Raw genomic sequence first — 7920 nt, 5'->3', positions numbered from 1 at the left:
CGCAACTCACTCAAGGATAGAGATCGAGTGGTTTCTGATTCATTTATTATTTCAGTCTCTTCTCCCTGATGTTGTGATGACGCTGCTTTAGAGGTGCCTGCCTTTTCCTCCTCTCCCTCCTCCTCAGGATAAGCTTCTTCCCTTACTAAACGAGCTGACTTCCGTTTCCATTGTTTTGTCTTGACTATAGGGGCTACTGATACCATAGATGGTTGGTCGTTTGGGGTGGTCACAGTGTGTGTTATCTCATTATCAAATTCAGAAACTTTCCTATCCCCTTGAGGGTGCTGGGCAGTGTTAATTGACATTTGATAGGCGTAAGCCATACCCCAGCAGAGTGCAGCAAGCTGGTGGAGTTCTCTGGTATTGCCAGGGTCAGGGCATACGTCTTTCAAACATTCTACCAGTTTTTGTGGATTTTGCACTTGTTCAGGGGTGAAGTTAAAAACCATTGGAGGAGAAAACCATGACAGGTACCTGCCCATATCCCCCCACACACCTTGCCACCCACAACTACTTTGCCTCGGGGCAGGTCCTTGGATGCTATTCTTAATAAATTGTTTGATTTTGGGAAGGAAGAAAAAGAATAGAACTAGTAATAGGAGGATGACATCTGACCAAGGGTATCCAAAAAACTCAAAGGCTGCTGCGATTAGCCCACAGGGAGAGAAGAAGAAAGCACCACCCCTGATATTATTCATAAATTGACTGCTAGGGAAGAAAAAGGCAGTGTAATACTTCATATTTCCAAAAAGATAATCTCCAGGAGACCAGAAGGATAACAATGCAGGGCCTGAGTACCAGACAAAACTGGAGGCCAGCATGTTACAGCACAGCGTGATAAAGAAACGAAACACAGATTTCAACACTTTCTCCGATCGGATATAGAGGAAGAAATAGAACAGAGAACGGATTTCGTACAACATAGTCACACAGGAAAATATTAACAGCAAACCGAACATTGTGACTAGCAAGTATGTTAGTTGGAATTACTTTAATCAATTCTACGGTTATCTCAACCCTCGAGCCCCACATTGGGCGCCAAAAAGGACTGTGATGGTTTTACTAGAGTGGGCAGCTGAGCTCCACCACAATCGCTCTCTCACTCCTCCCCTCCTCAAAGAGGAAGGGGGAGAAAAGACAACACAAAGAGATCGAGGTTTGAGATGAGAATGATTTAATTAAAGGGAAGGGGAATGGGGAGAAAAAGAAACAAAAGAAACAACAAGGCCACGCGGAAGCACAGAGAGAAAGGAAAAAAAAAGTTATTCTCTACTTCCCATCAACGAGCGATGTTCGGCCACGTCCTGGGAAGCAGGGCCTCAAAACGCCTACCGGTTGTTCAGGAGAGAGCCCCTCCCCCACAAGAGCCCCCCTTTTATTGCTGAGTGTGACATCAGGTGTTATGGAATATCCCTTTGGTTGGTTTAGGTCAGGTGCCCTGGTGATGTCCCCTCTTCATCAGTTGCCCACCCCCAGCCTGCTGGCTCTTGGGGGCTTGGAGGGAGTTCTGATGTTGTGCCAGCACTATGCAGCAATAGACACAGCACTGGAATGATACCAGTGCTGTTCCAGCTACAAGTGCATAGCACAGCACTGTGTGGGCTGCTGCAGGGAAAGGTGACTCCATCCCAGACAGACCCAACACAGTCTTCTGTAGGAACAACTTCCCAGGTACTAGGGTTGACAGATGCCTTCACTCGAGTATAGTGAGTCCAACATTTTTCTGCAGTTCTTATGGCTGTTTCAGTGGTTAGTAATGGTCCTTCCCATTCAGGCCAGAGCTGATTCTTTCCAAGTCCAAATCAGGACCCAATTTCCTGGGTGATGGTAGTGAATGGAGAATTCCAAAGGTGGGGTTTGAGCCAACAGCCCACGGGTCCTGAGAGATGACAAAGAAGAGGACATCCCCAGAATATAGTTCTTAAGAAAACGCTCTCATTTCGAATTGCGGTATTTCATCCCTTCTGCCCAGACAGGGCAATTCGAACAGCATCTCATATGGTGAAATTCCTATATCCTTTCTTGGTGCTCTTTGAACCTGTAGGAGTAAGCATTTTACCCAAGGAAGTTGGGTTTATAACACTAATTTAGTTAATTGCTTCTTTAATGTCTGGTTCATTCGCTCCACCTTCCCAGAAGAGGAGCTGTGCCAGGGGGTGTGAAAATCCCACTCAATCTCTAAGGACTGCATTAACCCTTGCAGTGCTTGTGAAGCGAAATGACTTCCTTGATCTGAATCAGTTTTTTCAACTATCCCATATCTAGGGACTATTTGCTCCAGTGGTACCTTAGCCACCGTGTTTGCAGTGGCAGATACCAAGGGGAAAGCTTACACCCATACAATCACCTGGTCAATTAGGACAACCAAGTACTTAAGTCTCCCTACTTTAGGTAACTCAGTAAAGTCTACCTGTATACTTTGGAAAGGTAAAATCCCTGGATCCTGTCCCCCTCTAAGTGGGTTACTGATGACCTTTCTCTTTACCTTTTGACATATGGTGCATCCTCTGCATATTTGCTTCACTAAAGTGTATATTCCTTCACAGACATACTTTCTTAGCACAACATCACACATTGCTTGCACCTCCCAATGACTCTCTTGAAGTAAAACAGTTAATATTTGCCTCATTGGTGCTTTATTCATCATTTCTCTCCCATCAGGGAGTATCCATTTTCCCTCAGACTTTGTGGCTCCTGATTCCTTAAAAAAAACCCTTTCTCTTAAACTTTTTAGTTCTTTCTTAGTTTTCAACAATTCCCTTAATCCTCTCTGGATTTATTCTTCGTTTTCCCTCAGACATTAGATGGCTTAAATACCTGACTTCTCTTTCTACATATTGTAATTTATTTTTCAGTATTTCCAAGCCCTGTTTTCCCAGAAAGTTGAATAGCTTGTTAGTGGCTTCCTTCACAACTGTTTTCTCCTGTCCTGACAATAAACGATCATCCACATATTTGTAACAGTAATACCTCCTCGGGAGGTTGGAATTGCTTCAAAATCTGTTCTAGAACTTACCTAAATAAATTGGTGGCCCTGTAAACCCCTGAGGTAAAACTGTCCATCTGTATTGTTGCTTCCGACCCCACTTCAGGGTCTTTCCAGTCAGAGGTGAATATATCTTTGCTCTCAGGGCCTGAGAGCACTCCATTAATAACACTGTTATTCCAGTCTAACAACTTACTATTTGAATGCCCAATTTCATTATCAAATCCTTTCCCAACAAGTTAGTCCCTGCCTTGGGTACATACAATAGTTGCCCAGTGATCATTTTATCCCCTAGTCTCAGCTTGGTGTCCCCCAAAAGTGGCACTGTTATCCCAGTCCCTTCTACCCCCATCACTTTTAGGGTTTCATTTTCATTAGTTAATTTAATCCCTGATACTTTACAGGCCAGTAATGACCTAGCTGCCACAGTGTATTGGGTTCAATGGCAAGGTTGGGGGGGGGGGGGGGGGGCAGTGGCAGCCCCCACGAGAGAAATCCAGAAGCCTCCCCATGGCAGATAATCGACCATGCAGAGCTTTAACCTGCCCTCAGCAATCAGACTTTAGACTGAAAAAGGTTTGATTATAGGAGTTGCCTTATTTGCATTGGTGGGGATGAACCAGCTGCTGAAGCATACAGAACTGTGCCTGACACAATCACTGAGTTCAGGATTATCACAGGGAATCAAGGACACACTGTGCTATATGGAAATTTCAGCTCTACATTAGAGTCACTCATGCAAAATTACCCAGATTTGCAATGAATGCAATTAGGAATCCAAAGATGCATGTTTATTGAGGGTCTGACATTTTCCTGTGTTTTAATTATTAAATATAACAATTATGTGCAGCTTAGTATGCAGGGCTGAAGAAAAATATCTGAGGTTTTACCTCCTCCATGAGTACCCCCCCGACATCCTAACTTTAGTCCCTTATATTTAGGACAGGCAATAAGTTTTGTATTCTGTAACCCCCAAGGTTTGTTTATTTATTTATTCATGCACTGTTTACAATAATAAAATCTAAGGGGCTTATTTTCCATTTTTTTTTTCCTGATAAGTGATCACTTCCAATTTATAGAACAAAATACTGCTCTCTTATCCCTTCACCTTCAAAACAGATGCACACCTAAATCACTCACCATTCATCTCCATGGTAGGGGGATGTTTCAGCAAAGTTAAAGTGCTTAGATTAGAATCTGGCAAAGTAGTTTCCTTCTGCACCTTACATGGTTGTTGAATTTATAATAGAAATCATAACTGGAGATCTATTTTCCTATGCCTTTTGTGCATATAGGTACTGAAACTCTCATACATGCTTTGAAAAACATTTTGTAAAAATGTAATAAATGATAATTTGGTGCAAAAGCATGCAGTTCAAAAACTAAAACTCCCATTGGAGAGCAGAAAATGTAATGGGATTTTTTTTTAAAAAGTGCTCAGAATAGTAAATTCTGTGTTAGTTGATGATGCGATCAGCATGCTGATTAAGGCTGCCTTTTTTTTTTTTAACTAAACATTAATGAAAAAGGGTAGTCATTCTGCTTGTGGGATTCTCATGAATCAAATGAACATTCAGAACAGATTGTCAATAAGGTGATTGCACTTCAGGTATCATTTGAACACGGCAATAAAATACTTCTGATAAATATTTAAAAGTATTTTAAATCTACAGTGTTCACCTAGTGTATAATGAACTACATTTAAAGAAACACTAGACCTAGAAAGGCCTTCCATTAATCCCTGTTTCTCTCTAGGAAGATAGATATATTTTATTTGGCAATTTTTTTATATTGCCTTCAGAATGAATGTTTGGCTGTACATGTAAGCAAATTACAGAATTTGGAAAGTAAATCTACAAGAGGAAATAAAAAGTATTTAAAGGAGAAATGACTATTCACTGACTAGATTAGAATTATAATTTAAGATCTTCAAATTCTACTGGAAATATTTATACAACGTATTTTTGTGAAGGGAAATCCTTCAAAAAATGGGGCATCAGCCACCTCTCTAGGAAACCTGTTCCAGTGATTAACCACCCTCACAGTAAAGAAATTTTTCCTAATATCCAGTCTGAACCTCACCTGGCACAACTTTGTCTCATTTCCATGCAACTTATCATTGGTTACGAAGGAGAAGAGACTGCCACCTCCCTCTCCATACCGCCTCCTGGAGTGGGGTTACATGGCAAGATTTTGGTAGCAGGGGGCCATAGGGGTGGCTTCTGTGAGAAGGATCTAGACACTGCCCCATGTTAGATAAGGACCCCACTGCTGGACAAAGCCAGGACAATAAGTGATGTTTTTTTGCACCTCTGTGAGAGCATATTTAAGATGGAAAAAAAAATGCTGCACCACACAGCAGCTGGGAGAGAGAGACGAGTAAAAAAGAGCATTGTAGGTGCCAAGGTCAGTGAAGAAGGAGGGGGAGAGGTGTACCAGGCGCCGGAGCAGAAGGACCATGGTGAAGCATTGCTGTTGCGGGTTTGAGTGAGTGTGATGTAATCAATCTGCCAGGCCTCTCCATATTTATATTTCAGCCATTGTCCTCCATACCAAAGAGGCTTTGACCATTTGGCTCCCTTAATTGCTGCACATTTCACACTCATGAATAACCAGTGCTATAGTGCCCATGGTCAGGTCCACCCCTCGATCACGAGCCCATCTGTATGTTGCATCTCTACCTTGATGGCCTGAGGTGTCATGGGCCCATCGGGCTATAAATAATTCACCCTTATGTTGCCAGTCCAGGTCCACCTGAGCCACTTCAATCTTAGCAGCTTGATCCACCTGCTGGTTGTTTTGATGTTCTTCAATGGCCTGATTCTTGGGGACGTGAGCATCTACATGGCATACTTTAACAACCAGGTTCTCTACCTGGGCAGCAATATCTTGTCACAGTGCAGCAGCCCAGATGGGTTTGCCCCTGCGCTGCCAGTTGTTCTGCTTCCATTACTGTAACCATCCCCACAAGGCATTTGCTACCATCCATGAATCAGTATAGAGATAGAGAACCGGCCACTTTTCTCATTCAGCAATATCTAAAGCCAGCTGGATGGCTTTCACTTCTGCAAACTGACTCAATTCACCTTCTCCCTCAGCAGCTTCTGTGACTCGTCGTGTAGGACTCCATACAGCAGCTTTCCATCTCCGATGTTTTCCCACAATACGACAGGACCCATCAGTGAACAGGGCATATCTCTTCTCATTTCCTGGTAGCTTGTTGTACAGTGGAGCTTCTTCAGCATGGGCCACCTCCTCCTTCCATGATATCCCAAAGTATTTGCCTTCTGGTCAGTCCATAATCACTTCCAAGATTCCCGGACGACTGGGGTTTCCTATTCGAGCCTGCTGAGTAATCAGTGCAACCCACTTGCTCCATGTAGCATCAGTTGCATGATGTGTAGAGGGGACCCTTCCTTTGAACATCCAGCCTAGTACCAGCAGTCAGGGTGCCAGGAGGAGCTGTGCTCAGTACTGACCACTTCTGAAGCAGATCAGAAGCAGCTCCTTCATATGCTGCCAATATCTCCTTTTTGGTAGGAGTGTAGCGAACCTCGGATCCTCTGTATCCCCGACTCCAAAACCCTAGGGGTTGACCTCGAGTTTCCCCAGGCTCTTTCTGCCAGAGGCTCCAGGTGGAGCCATTCTCCCCAGCCCGTTATAGAGCACTTTCTTTACATCTGGTCCTGTTCAGACTGGCCCAAGGGCTACTGCACGAGCTGTCTCCCATATAATTTGTTCAAAGGCTTGTCATTGCTCAGGGCCCCATTTTAAATCATTCTCTTATGGGTTACTTGATAGAACGAGCTTACAATCAGACTGTAGTTTGCTATGTGCATTCTCCAAAAAAACATGACACCAAGGAAAGTTTGTTTTTCTTTTTTGCTAGTTGGTGGAGACATAGGCCACAGGCTGCAGGGGGCTTCTGCTCCGACGCCTGGAGAACCTCTCCCCCTCCTTCTTCACTGACCTTAGTGCTTGCAAGGCTGTTTCTCACTTCTCTCTCTCTCCCAGTTGTTGTGTGGCAGCAGGTTTTGTTTTTTTTTTTGGTTGTTTTGTTTTGTTTTGTTTTGTTTGTTTTCCCTGTCTCAAATATGCTCTCACAGAGGCACAAACAACATCACTTACTGGCTTGGCTCTGGCCAGCAGTGGGGCCCTTATCTTACATGGGGCAGCTTCTAGATTCTTCTAACAGAAGCCACCTCTATGGCCCCCTGCTACCAAAACCTTGGCACGTAAACTCACTGCATTCCACTCCTCGCCTCTGTGAAAAGCATATTTAAGAATAATCACAATGTATTCTTACTTTACAGTCGTCTTCACAGACTTCACTCACATCAAAAAGAAAATGAATTCCCCACACCAAAATAAGCATAACATCATCACAACACCAATGGAGTAGACAATTTACACACACCACCCCTCGTCCCTTCACCACACAAACATGAAACATATTTCTCACAATTACAATTTTCTTGAAATCTTCACAACTATTACATTCATAAAAACATCCAGTGTATGTTTTGCCTGTTACTTCTCTCAACTATCATCCTTACCTCAAATTCCTTGAGCCCCACATTGGGCGTCAAAAAGAACTGTGGTGGTTTTACTCGGGTGGGCAGCCAAACTCCACCACAGCCACTCTCTCACTCCCCCTCCTCAAAGGGGAAGGGGGAGAAAATATGATGAAAAGAGCTCAAGGGTTGAGATGAGGGCAGGGAGATCACTCAACAATTATTGTCATGGGTAAAACAGACTCAGCATAGGGAGATAGTAAGATTTATTGCCTATTACTAACAAGCTAGAGAAGTGAGAAACAAAGGAAAGAAACCAAAAACGCCTTTCCCCCATCCGCCTTCTTCCACCTCCACCCCCAGAGCAGCACAGGGGAATGGGGGAATGGGGATTGCAGTCAGTCTATAGCACCTCGT

General features: G+C 43.6%; 2 long non-coding RNA genes across 2 annotated transcripts; both read right to left on the bottom strand.

The window, feature by feature from the left end:
* Positions 1 to 2025: 2025 nt before the first annotated feature.
* On the bottom strand, positions 2026 to 7865 carry LOC118159031. The gene is made up of 3 exons (XR_004746975.1): positions 7855 to 7865; positions 7788 to 7790; positions 2026 to 2208 (listed from the first exon to the last, which is right to left on the bottom strand). It is a non-coding gene; the product is annotated as an uncharacterized LOC118159031 (long non-coding RNA).
* LOC118159030 lies at positions 2484 to 3353 on the bottom strand. The gene is made up of 2 exons (XR_004746974.1): positions 2938 to 3353; positions 2484 to 2680 (listed from the first exon to the last, which is right to left on the bottom strand). It is a non-coding gene; the product is annotated as an uncharacterized LOC118159030 (long non-coding RNA).
* Positions 7866 to 7920: the final 55 nt, after the last annotated feature.

Source organism: Oxyura jamaicensis, unplaced genomic scaffold (genome assembly GCF_011077185.1).
Source record: "Oxyura jamaicensis isolate SHBP4307 breed ruddy duck unplaced genomic scaffold, BPBGC_Ojam_1.0 oxyUn_random_OJ65551, whole genome shotgun sequence".
NCBI classification, from domain to species: Eukaryota; Metazoa; Chordata; class Aves; order Anseriformes; family Anatidae; genus Oxyura; species Oxyura jamaicensis.
Note: the sequence above shows the minus strand (reverse complement) of the source record. Positions and strands in the feature narration are given on the sequence as shown.